Genomic DNA, 13568 nt, shown 5'->3' with positions numbered 1-13568 from the left:
CATTAATTCCAGTGCTCTTTACATATCATTCAAATTATCCAATAGAAAGGTCACGTGTTTTAGTAGTAAAGTTTTGGCCGTTACATACTATAACACCATAGAGGAGCTTTCATATGGAGAAGGTAAGTATTAGTTCTGACACTGGTTAGGGGGTATATTGCAGCCAGCACTGTAAATGGCGGCACTTGCACTCTTTAAATGCACCATAACGGACAGTATCGTCTGAGTATTTTAGCTAGGTGTTTGAGGACATTGGTTTACACTGGTGGCACAGGGTACTAGGCCAGGCACTATTTAAATGCACTATGACTAGCACTATTTGGGGTAGGTTACTGTGCCAGGCAGTTGTATATTAATAGAAATACTATACCCCCTCTCAACCACGCTTCTTTATTTAAGATGCTGATAATCATAGTTTAGAACTAATGCGGAAAAGAGAGAAAGGCATATTCTTTCCTTTATACAGAAGGTAGAATTTACTGGAGAACTAATATTATTGCGGTTGACTAGTCTCTAACTTATTGTTGGTAATAATTTGTGTTTTTATTCGTCCAGAAATTTTTGGAATTGTATGTTACTTGCAGATGTATGTTATCTAGCAGTAAATGTCACTTGTTACTTTAAGGGCATGACCACACGTGGCGGATTTCCTCCGCAACTGTCCGCATCAATGCCGCACCTAATCCGGGTTGCGGATTACGGCTGCGGATCTGCCCAAAATGTGCAGTAAATTGATGCAGACTAGCTGCTGCGGACTGCGGGAAAAGTGCTTACCTTCTCTCTATCAGTGCAGGATAGAGAGAAGGGACAGCACTTTCCCTAGTGAAAATAAACGAATTTCATACTTACCGGCCGTTGTCTTGGCAAAAAAGCAAGACGCATCCGCAGCACACATAACATGTGCATGACAGCTGCGGACTTCATTGCGGAACTTAGAATCTCCATTGAAGTCAATGGAGAAATTCCGCCATGAGTCCGCAACCAGTCCGCCACTGCTCGGCAACAGACAGAGCATGCTGCGGACACCAAATTCCGCTCCGCAGCCTATGCTCCGCAGCAGAATTTTACGCATCGTCTAAACGAACACTTCTAAATAGAAGTGGAAGTCAATGCAGAAACGGCTCCGCTGCGGATTAATGTTGCGGAGTGTCCGCAGCGGAATTCAAGTGAAATTCCGCCACGTGTGAACCCAGCCTAATAGAATAATAAAATGCAAATTATATATAAAAGAATAGGATTCAAGTGCTATAAAGCATAATAAAAATGGTCAAAAAGATCAACAACTCAATTGAACACTGTATAAGGAATGCTTGCTGGGAACTCATGGAGTTAAAGGCAAAAGGCCACTAAGTAAAGTGAGAAGGGAAGTGCACTGGAGAGATGGCGCTTTGTGGCAGAATATACCTAGAACAGTCATTTGAGGGACATGAAGGTAAATGAAAGGTTACACTTTGCCCCTTACTTTGTCACCACTGTTTGCTGTGTCAATAGCCAGTGACGGCTGTCAGGAAAAGGCAGAGATTAAGGTCAATAGCAGTGGCACATATATCAGGGCTTGTGTTTGAATATGGAGTATCAGTCTAATCTCATGGTTAAAGCTTTTCACACCCTGCAAATATCAATCAATATCTATCCATTGTCTGTGCTTAACATGTCTGAAATTAGAGATTAATAGGGATTACGGCAGGTGCAAGTAATGTCTAGTGAAGCAGGCTGGACCTCAAAAATGGTCAAATTTAAGAAATGAATACATAAACTTCCTTTGTACATTCATTTGCTTGTGATTTTTATTCTCCCGGTTGCAGTATTCTTGCTGGACCTTCAATAAATCATTGAGAACACGCTCAGCATAAAGTTGCTGGATATAGTAATACTCAGACAAAATGCATAAAAGTGCAGGAAAAGTTTACCAGACAATATTATACATTGTGGTGGATATACCCCCTTCAGTTCCTGCCCAGTGTGATGTGGTGAACGATCTCAGGGGTAACAATTACTGCTTGACACTGCTTATCACGCACCAACATTTTCTAAATTACGTGGCGCTGATTCCTTTCTTCTTTAAAAGAAAAGGAAAGTGTTAATACTGCATGCGTTGATACACAGTATTGACCGAGGAACAATTTTATTTATATGAATGATTTATAACTTCCTCACTTTCACAACTTTACTACTATCACAGACACTATAAACAGTTTTATATATTTGATACTAATAGTCTCAGGACAGCCATTTACTTTCCATTGCTTACAGGGGAGGATTAAGGGTACCATGGGCCCCGGGCACTTTTTCAGGTCTGGGCCCCCCCGAACTCCGAACACGCTGTACCGTATATATTTTCAGATCTTGCACGGTTTTAATTTAGCTGTAAAAGCAGAATGAGCCATATAGAAGAAAGAAAGCAGAATACTTTGAGACACTGAAGTGGTCAGGAGTAGAGATGAGCGAACCGGGACAACCGAACCCGGTTTCGGTCCGAACTTCCGGAAAAGTTCGGTTCGCAGCGAATCCGAACTTCACCGGGTTCGGCCGAACCCGTTTTGACCGAACCCGGTCAAAAACTTTATACAAATCGGCAGCCACTTATCTCTATCAATCACTGATAGAGAAAAGAGGCTGCTGATTAAAAATAAAATAAAAAGCATTTCATACGTACCCGGTCGTTGTCTTGGTGACGAGTCCCTCTTCTTCCTCCAGTCCGACCTTTTCTGACGCGGCAGCCTGTGATTGGCTGCAGAGGCCTCTGCAGCCTGTGATTGGCTGCAGAGGCCGCGGCAGCCTGTGATTGGCTGCAGCGCTCACATGGGCTGCATCGTCATCAAGGAATGTCGGGCCGGATGTCGAGAGGGATGCGTCACCAAGGCAACGGCCAGGAGACCGGACTGGAGGAAGGAGGGAGTTCCCGGTAAGTATGAACGTCTTTTTTTTTACAGGTACTGTGATCGGTAGTCACTGTCCAGGGTACTGAAACAGTTACTGCCGATCAGTTAACTCTTTCAGCACCCTGGACAGTGACTATTTAGGGTATGTGCACACACACTATTTACGTCCGTAATTGACGGACGTATTTCGGCCGCAAGTACCGGACCGAACACAGTGCAGGGAGCCGGGCTCCTAGCATCATAGTTATGTACGATGCTAGGAGTCCCTGCCTCTCTGCAGGACAACTGTCCCGTACTGTAATCATGTTTTCAGGACGGGACAGTAGTTCCACGGAGAGGCAGGGACTCCTAGCATCGTACATAAGTATGATGCTAGGAGCCCGGCTCCCTGCACTGTGTTCGGTCCAGTACTTGCGGCCGAAATACGTCCGTCAATTACGGACGTAATTAGTGTGTGTGCACATACCCTTACTGACGTTGCCTAGCAACGCTGCCGTAATGACGGGTGCACACATGTAGCCACCCGTCATTACGGGGCCTCATGCACACGACCGTAAAAACACCCATTACCACGGGTCGTAATTACGACCCGAAATAGCGGGCCCATAGACTTCTGTTAGCCACGGGTACCTTCCCGTTTTCTCATGGGAAGGTGCCCGTGCCGTTAAAAAAATAGAACATGTTCTATTTTTTTATTTTACGGGCCGTGCTCGTAATTACGACTCGTAATTACGAGCACGGCCGGCCACGAGCAGCCGGCCGGCCACGGGCAGCCGGCCGCTTTTGCGAACCGTGCTGTCATTATAATTATAGCAGCACGGCCCGTAAAATAGAACATGTTCTATTTTTTTAACGGCACGGGCACCTTCCCGTGAGAAAACGGAAAGGTACCCGTGGGTAACAGAAGTCTATGAGCCCGTTATTGCGGGTCGTAATTACGACCCGCAATAACGGGTGTTTTTACGGTCATGTGCATAATGGGAGCACGGCTCGGAAAAACGAACGGCTGCCCGTGCTCATCTCCTGAAATACTCTGTGCTGCCTTAAACTCTGTGGACAGGTCAGGATCCTGTTTCTTTTAAATGCTGCTAGGGAACCCGCTCGATCCACTATATAAGGCTACGCTACAGTGCAGCATTTAAAAGAAACAGGATCCTGACCTGTCCACAGAGTTTAAGGCAGCACAGAGTATTTCAGGAGATGAGCGTGCAGATTCAGTGCTGCTGTGAACTCTGCTCTTACCATTACGTAGCTCTCAGTCTGTTACCTCTCCTCCACTACTGTCCTCAAGAACACCTTCACATGATTGGCAAGTCACCACGTAATGGTAAGAGCAGAGTTCACAGCAGCACAGAGTGTTTCAGGAGATGAGCGTGCGGATCTTGTGCGTGGTGGTGACTTGCCAATCATGTGAACGTGTTATAGAGGACAGGAGTGGAGGAGCGGTAACAGACTGAGAGCTACGTAATGGTAAGAGCAGAGTTCACAGCAGCACAGAATATTTCAGGAGAGGAGCGTGCAGATTCTGTGCTGCTGTGAACTCTGCTCTTACCATTACGTAGCTCAGTCTGTTACCTCTCCTCCACTCCTGTCCTCAATAACACCTTCACATGATTGGCAAGTCACCACCCCGCACAAGATCCGCACGCTCATCTCCTGAAATACTCTGTGCTGCTGTGAAATCTGCTCTTACCATTACGTGTTGATATGCCAATCATGTGAAGGTGTTCTAGAGGACAGTAGTGGAGGTGAGGTAACTGACTGAGAGCTACGTAATGGTAAGAGCAGATTTCTCAGCAGCACTGAATCTGCACGCTCATCTCCTGAAATACTCTGTGCTGCCTTAGACTCTATGGACAGGTCAGGATCCTGTTTCTTTTAAATGCTGCACTGTAGCGCAGCCTTATATAGTGGATCGAGCGGGTTCCCCAGCAGCATTTAAAAGAAACCGTGTTTGTGTATGTGTGTGTTTGTGTATATATGTGTGTTTGGGTATGTGTCTTTGTCTGTTTTTGTTTTTATATGTGTGTTTGTGTATATGTGTGTTTGTGTATATATGGGTGTGTTTGTGTATATATTTGTGTATATATGGGTGTATTTGTGTATGTTTGTGTGTAGATGTTTGTGTGTGTTTTTGTATATGTGTGTGTTTGTGTATATGTGTATATATGGGTGTGTTTGTGTATATGTGTTTGTGTATATGTGTGTGTTTGGGTATGTGTGTTTTTGTTTGTATATGTGTTCGTGTATGTGTGTGTATAACTGTGTGTGTGTGTGTTTGGATATGTGTTTTTGTTTGTATATATTTGAGTTTGTGTATATGTGTGTGTGTTTGTCTGTTTATGTGTGTGTGTGTGTGTATATCTTGTTGTGTTTGTGTATATATGTGTGTTTGTGTATGGTTGTTTGTTTGTGTGAGCGTGTATATATGTGTGTAGGTGAGTAGAAGTATTGGTATTGTTCACATTGATAACTGTTTTTTTATGTTGTTGCAGATTTTGATGTACCGATTGGACTACATCTTCGATTCGTTGGACTACTGCGTAGATCTACGTTTTTTCAAATTTTAATAAAATGGTTAACGAGGGTTTTGTTGGGGATTTCTTATTTCAATAAAAAAGAATTGTCTTTGTGTTTTTTTTTAAATTTTATTAGTGCCTAGATAATGGCAGTTGGCTGATTGACAGCGTCCATTATTAAGGCGGTACTTAGTGTTAGCCGGTGCAGAGGCTAGCACTAACCACCCATTATTACCCCGGTACCCACCACCACCAGGGGTGCCGGGAAGAGCTTGGTACGATCCAGTACCCGACCATCTGTTGTGATGGTCGGGTACTGGGGCGGCCGTAGGCTGGTATTATGAGGCTGGGCAGGGCCAAAATCAGTGGACCTTCCCACCCTTGTAATGCTAGGCTGCTGCTGCTGTGTTGTATCGGGCTGGTTATAAAAATGGGGGGGGACCCCCACGTCGTTTTTTTTTTTTGAATTTAACAAATTTAGCAATAGACGGGTCCCCCACATTTTTAATAACCAGCCATATACAAGGCCGCAGCAGTCTGGCATTACATGGGTGGGAAGGGCCACTGGTTTTGTCCATTCCCAGGCTAATAACACTGTGTTGTATGTGGCTGGTTATGATAAATTGGGTGGAACCCCGTGTCTTTTAAAAAAAAAAAAAAAAAAAAAAAATATAATTAAAAAAAATGACGTGGGGTCCCCCCCACTTTTATAACCAGCCAGATACAACACAGCAGCAGCAGCCTAGCATTACAAGGGTGGGAAGGTCCACTGTTTTTGGCCCTTCCCAGCCTCATAATACCAGCCTGCGGCCGCCCCAGAGCCCGACCATCACGACAGATGGTCGGGTACTGGATCGTACCTGGCTCTTCCCGGCACCCCTGGTGGTGGTGGGTACCGGGGTAATAATGGTGGTTAGTGTTAGCCTCTGCACCGGCTAACACTAAGCCTCGCCTTAGTAATGGATGTTGTCACTCAGACAGCGGCCATTACTAAAGTGGTAGTAATAAAATTTGAAAAGAAAAAGACAAAGATATAGATAAAATATTTTATTGAAATAAAGCACCCCCAACACAACCCTCATTAACCATTTTATTGTAGAAAAAAAAACGTCATCTAAGTAGTCCTCGAAACCGACGTAGTCCAAAAACCAAACCTGTAAAAAAAAAAAAAAAAAAAGAAATAAAACATGTCATAGGCTTAGATTCAGTTTAATGTGTGATACTGACTGTTATACCATGTATAGAAGCCTGCCGTGAAGTTGACTTAGATACAGGGCGGCAGCAGACAGTATCATACATGGCCATACAGACATATATACAAACAAACATACATGCAAACATACATACATACATATATACAAACATACATACAAGCATGCACATATATACATGCAAATATACATACATGCAAACATACACACATATATACATGCAAACTATCATACACACACACACATGAAAACATACATACATACAAACAAACATGCAAAGATACATACATACATATATACAAGCATGCACAAATATACATGCAAACATAAATACATGCAAACATAATTACATACATGCACATATTTATAAACATACATGCAAACATACATGCAAAAATAAAAACATGCAAACATACATACATGCACATATATACATACATACATACATGACAACATACATACAAACATACATGACAACATACATACATGCGAACATACACACATGCAAACATACACACATGCAAACATATATACATGCAAATATACATACAAACATGCACATGTATACATACATGCCAACATACATGCAAACATACATGCACATATATACATACATACATACATGACAACATACATACATACATACATGCAAATATATACATGCAAATATACATACACACATGCACATATATACATACATGCCAACATACATGCACATATATACATACATGACAACATACATACATACATACATACATGACAACATACATACATGCCAACATACATACATAAATGCAAACATACATATATACACACATGCAAATATACATACAAACATGCATACATACATGCAAACATACATTCATGCAAACACACATACATGCAAACATACATACATACATTCATGCAAACATACATACATACATACAAATATACATACATACATGACAACATACATACATACATGACAACATACATGCAAAAATACATACATGCAAACATACACACATGCAAACATACATACATACATACATTCAAATATATACATGCAAATATACATACAAACATGCACATATATACATACATGCAAACATACATGCACATATATACATACATACATACATACATACATGACAACATACATACATGCCAACATACATACATGCCAAAAAAAATAAATAATGCGTTCATACTTACTTTCCTCCAGTCCGGCCTCCAGCGATGACGTTTCATCCATGTCGCCGCTGCAGCCTGTGATTGGCTGCAGAGGCGGTCACGTGGGCTGAAGCGTCATCCTGACGTGCGTGACCGCCACTACAGCCTGTGATTGGCTGCAGCGGCGAAAGGGATGAAACGTCATCGCTGGAGGCCGGACAGGAGGAAAGTAAGTACGAACGTATAATTTTTATTTTTTTATTACATTTAAATTGTATTTTCCGCGCGCCGAGCATGTACTGTCAAGGTTGCTGAAAGAGTTAGTGCAGCCCATTAACTCTATCAGCACCCCGGACAGTAGCATGCTCGGCGCACGGAAGTGACAGGTTCGGTCCGAACTAGTTCGGTCCGAACCGAACTTTTTTGTGAAATTCGGCGAACTAGCCGAACCGAACTTTTGATAAGTTCGCTCATCTCTAGTCAGGAGCTTTATAATTTTTTTATTTTTACGTCAATGTAGTGGTGTGTGAAGGATTGTTTTTTTGCGGGAGGAGTTATAGTTTTTATTGGCACCATGTAAAGTACCATATAATGGGTGAATTGGAAAAAACTGAGATTCCTCCATGGTTTTTTGGGTTTCGTTTTTACCGTATATATTTACCTTCTCTTAAGGTAAAAGTAGATTTAACATCTACTTTTACCTTAAGAGAAGGTAAATATATACAGTACTAGAACCAAGCTCAGTACATAAATACAGCCCCAGAACCAAGCTCAGTACATAAATACAGCACCAGAAACAAGCTCAGTACAGCACTAGAACCAAGCTCAGTACATATATATACAACGCCAGAACCAAGCTCAGCACATATATATATATAACTCCAGAACCAAGCTCAGTATATATATATATATATATATATATACAGCACCAGAACCAAGCTCAGTACATATATACATCCACAGAACCAAGCTCAGTACATGTATATAACTCCAGAACCAAGCTCAGTATATATATATATATATATATATATATACAGCACCAGGACCAAGCTCAGTACATATATACAGCACCAGAACAAATACAATTCAGTACAGAGATCATTTGCAAATTCAGTTTAACCCCTGCTGTATAAATTTGTACGACATAAAACGACAACTCCCAGTATAGCCTGAGCAATGGTTAGGATATGCTGGGAGTTGCTGTTTAACAAAAAAGAATGCTACCATCCGTCATCTCGCTGCAGATCATACAGTGACTACAGTACTGATCAGTCACAGGGAGAATATACATTTACATTGAGTGACTCATAGGTGATGTCTCAGATTCTTTTTCGTTCTTTTTCTTTTTTCTTCTCCATCCGGTCCAGACCTCTATGATGACTTCTCTGGGGCACGGCCCATTTATGCAGTTCACAGCTCAGATGTCTTCGGCTCCTCACTTTTCCAACATTTCCGCACCTGTAAACAAAGATAAAATTCTCATGATGCCACACTCTATGCTTCTAAATATAATAGTATCATACAATGAATATAATAGTGCAATACACTGTACTCCTGAATATAATAGTATTATACACTGCGCCCCTGAATATAATAGTATTATACACTGTACTCCTGAATATAATACTATACACTGTGCTCCTGAATATAATAGTACTATACACTGTGCCCCTGAATATAATAGTACTATACACTGCGCTCTTGAATATAATAGTACTATACACTGTTCTCCTGAATATAATAGTACTATACACTGCGCCCCTGAATGTGTGTGTGTGTATGTCTGTGTATATGTGTGTATAGGAGACAGCATATCTATAGCACTACGACCCTATAAACTATGGATAGGATTAGATACAGTGGCTCAGCACAGTATCACACATGATAGGATTAGATACAGTGGCTCAGCAGACAGTATCACACATGATAGGATTAGATATAGGGACCAGCTTGCTGACAGTGCGGATCCTGCTCTGGACCCAGAAAAGGTAAGTATAAGAATGGTTTTGCTTTTTTATGTGTTACTAATTATTTTTGTGTGTTTGTGTTATTTTACAGGTTCGGTTGTTGGACTACGTCGGATTCGAGGACTACTTCAATGACAGCATTTTTTTAATCTCAATAAAATGGTTAATGAGGGTTGTGTTTGTTTTTTTATTTCAATAAAATATTTTTTCTTTATCTTTGTTTTTTTTTAAACTTTATTATTACCGCCTTATTAATAGCTGTTGGCTGATTGACAACATCCATTACTAAGTTCGAGGCTTAAAGGGAACCTGTCACCAGCATTTCACCTATTCAACCAGCAGTACCTGGTGGTAGTGGGTGAAAAATCATTTCTATATAACCTATAATTGTCTTCTTAGTCGGCTCTATGGCTTTAGTCTTCAGCTTTTTAGTGTTCCCACACCGTATGCAAATGAGCAGAAAAGAGTCAGATCTTAGTTTGAAAAGAGTCAAATCTTCATTCCTCAAGTCTTTCTGAGTTGACCCCGCCTCCTTACTTTTGATTGACCGCTCCACGCCTTCCCCCAGCACACAAAATCCCGCACTTGTGCATTGATGTCCTCTTCTGGGGTGAGCGCACAAAGGGACACCGGATTATTACGTTAAAAGGCGCAAAATGTTTGCAGTCCGTTATTTACAGTTGTTGGAGGAGTTTAGGAGGGGGGATAACGGCAATTAACTTTTGATAGCAGCGGTCAGTGATGGATAAGTAAAGTTCAATAGGTGAAATGCTGGTGACAGGTTCCCTTTAATGTTAGCAGGCAGAGAGGCTAACACTAACCCCCATTACCCCGGTACCCACCGCCACCAGTGGTACTGGGAAGAGCCGGGTACGAACCAGTACCCGACCATCTGTAGTGATGGTCGGGTACTGGGTCAGCCACAGGCTGGTAATATCCACCTGGGAAAGGCCAAAAACAGTGACCCTTCCCCCTGGTAATGCTAGGCTGCTGCTGTTGTATCTGGCGGGGTCCCCCCCATTTTTCATAACCAGCCAGATACAAGAAAGCAGCAGCAAGTTAACATTACTAGGGGGAAGGGCCACAGTTTTTGGCCTTTCCCAGCCTAATAATACCAGCCTGCTGCCGCCCCATTGCCCGGCCATCGCTACAGATGGTCAGGTACTGGATCATACCCGGCTTTTCCCGACACCCCCGGTGGCGGTGGGTACCGGGGTAATAATGGTGGTTAGTGTTAGTCTCTCTACCATGTGCTTATGGAAGATGCTTAGATACAGGGAGCAGCATACAGGATCACACATGGGCCATGTATCTAAGCCTACCAAGTTCTTATGTAAGATGCTTAGATACAGGGCCCAGCAGACAGGATCACACATGGTCCTTGTATCTAAGCCTACCATGTGCTTATGTAAGATGCTTAGATACAGGGCCCAGCAGACAAGATCACACATGGGCCATGTATCTAAGCCTACCATGTGCTTATGTAAGATGTTTAGATACAGGGCCCAGCAGACAGGATCACACATGGGCCTTGTATCTAAGCCTACCATGTGATGCAGACAGCATCACACAATCTGTGATCCTGTCTCATGGGCCCTCTAAACCTGCAACATCGTAAGCTTAAAGGGATTGTCCAGTCCCTAAACATTGATGGCCTATCCTCAGGATAGGCCATAAATAGCTGATGGGTCGGGGTCCGTCTCCCGGGACCCGCCAATCACCTGTTTTGAAAGGGCCGCAGCGCTGGTACGACAGCTGCTTCCCCTTCATTTCCCTTACTGGCTCACACTGTGAGTCGCCGACACGGATTCACAGTGTGAGCAAGTGACCGGAATGAAGGGGAAGCAGCTGTCGTACCAGCGCTGCGGCCCCTTCAAAACAAGTGATTGGCGGGGGTCCTGGGAGTCGGACCCCGCCAATCAGCTTCAAGCAGACAGGGATCTTAAACGTACCCTCCTCTTCAGCCGCGGTGGATGTCCTGACTCTGAACTACAGGATGGTAGTGACGTCATGCGCTGCGCACTGGAAAAAGGAAGGTAAGTACTGTAGTTCCTATAGTAACGGGCCCGCGGCTCCCGTTACTATAGTAACTTCTTATTGAAGTAGTGCGGCCCCTATAGCTACGCCACTGGTTGGGTGAGCGGTCCCGCGAACTGGGCCCCATTCCAACCTCGGGCCCCGGGCACTTGCCCAGATTGCCCTCATTATAATCCGCCCCTGATTGCTTATATAGCGCCAACGTATTCCACAGCGCTATACAAAAGTAACCTGAGGAAACTCATAGAAATACGAGGAGGACATACAAGCTCTATGCAAATGTTACCATTCACATGTTACAATGCAACTATACCCCACAAAAAGAACAATACATTTTGTGCATAGATGACCAAGGCTTAACTATTTGTATTAATTATTAGTATTATTAGTATTGATTATTTTGTGTATTTGCATTGGAGAATTATCAGTTTAACTGTAATCATATGTAAATGAGCCTTAGGGTGTCCATACACGTAGCAGTTTGTGCTGTGCGGCTGGGAAAAGTGAAACGATTTGCCATGGTTTGGGAATTCAGTATTTATGAGCTTCACCTGTACTTGCCGCCCGGCCAAAAATTACATTGCAAGACTACTACAATTTGCCCTAAAACAATGTGAAGTAATTGCCATGTGGTGCACAATCGCAGGGTGTACAGGCATTCTTAGGCCTTAGGCTGGGTTCACACAACCTATTTTCAGACGTAAACGAGGCGTATTATGCCTCGTTTTACGTCTGAAAATAAGGCTACAATACGTCGGCAAACATCTGCCCATTCATTTGAATGGGTTTGCCGACGTACTGTGCAGACAACCTGTCATTTACGCGTCGTCGTTTGACATCTGTCAAACGACGACGCGTAAAAATACAGCCTCGTCAAAAGAAGTGCAGGACACTTCTTTCAGACGTAATTTGAGCCGTTCTTCATTGAACTCAAAATTTACGGCTGTCAGAGAAGCCTCGCAAAATGCGAGGAGGAGCATTTACGTCTGAAACGAGGCAGCTGTTTTCTCCTGAAAACAGTCTGTCTTTTCAGACGTAAATGACAGCTAGCGTGTGCACATACCGTAATGCGCATAAGTGTATATGGGGGTCTGTATTATATACAGTTCATTTGAAAAGTCTTCAGACACTTTCACTTTTTTCACATTTTCTTATGTTGAGGCCTTATGCTAAAATAAAAATAATTCTAGTTTTTTCCCCATTATACCCCATAATGACAAAGTGAAAACAGAATTTTTGAAATGTTTGCAAATTTTTTTTAAAAATAAAACGTTCAAATTTCGCATTAACATAAGTATTCAGACAATTTGCTATGACATTTGAAATTTTGCACTGGGGGCCATCCATTTCTATAGCTCATCTTTGAAATGTTTCTACACCTTGATTGGAGTCTACCCATGGTAAATTCATTTGATTGGACATGATTTGGAAAGACAGACCCCTGTCTATATAAGGTCTCACAGCTGACAATGCATATCAGAGCAAAAACCAAGCCATGAGGAGGAAAGAACTGCCTGTATCGCTTAGAGACAGAATTGTGTGAAGGCACAGATTTGGATAAGGGTACAAAAAAAATTCTGCTGCACTGAAAGTTCACAAGAGCACAGTGGCCTCCATAATTCTTAAATGGAAGAAGTTTGGAACAACCAGGACTCTTCCTACAGCTAGCTGCCCCACCAAACTAAGTAATCGGGGGACAAGGGTCTTGGTAAGAGAGGTGACCAAGAACCCAATGGTCACTCTGGCTGAGCTCCAAAGATCCTGTGTGCAGATGGGAGAAATTTCCTGAAGGTCAAC

The sequence above is a fragment of the Rhinoderma darwinii genome, chromosome 12, assembly GCF_050947455.1.
Source record: "Rhinoderma darwinii isolate aRhiDar2 chromosome 12, aRhiDar2.hap1, whole genome shotgun sequence".
Taxonomy (NCBI): Eukaryota; Metazoa; Chordata; class Amphibia; order Anura; family Rhinodermatidae; genus Rhinoderma; species Rhinoderma darwinii.
Note: the sequence above shows the minus strand (reverse complement) of the source record.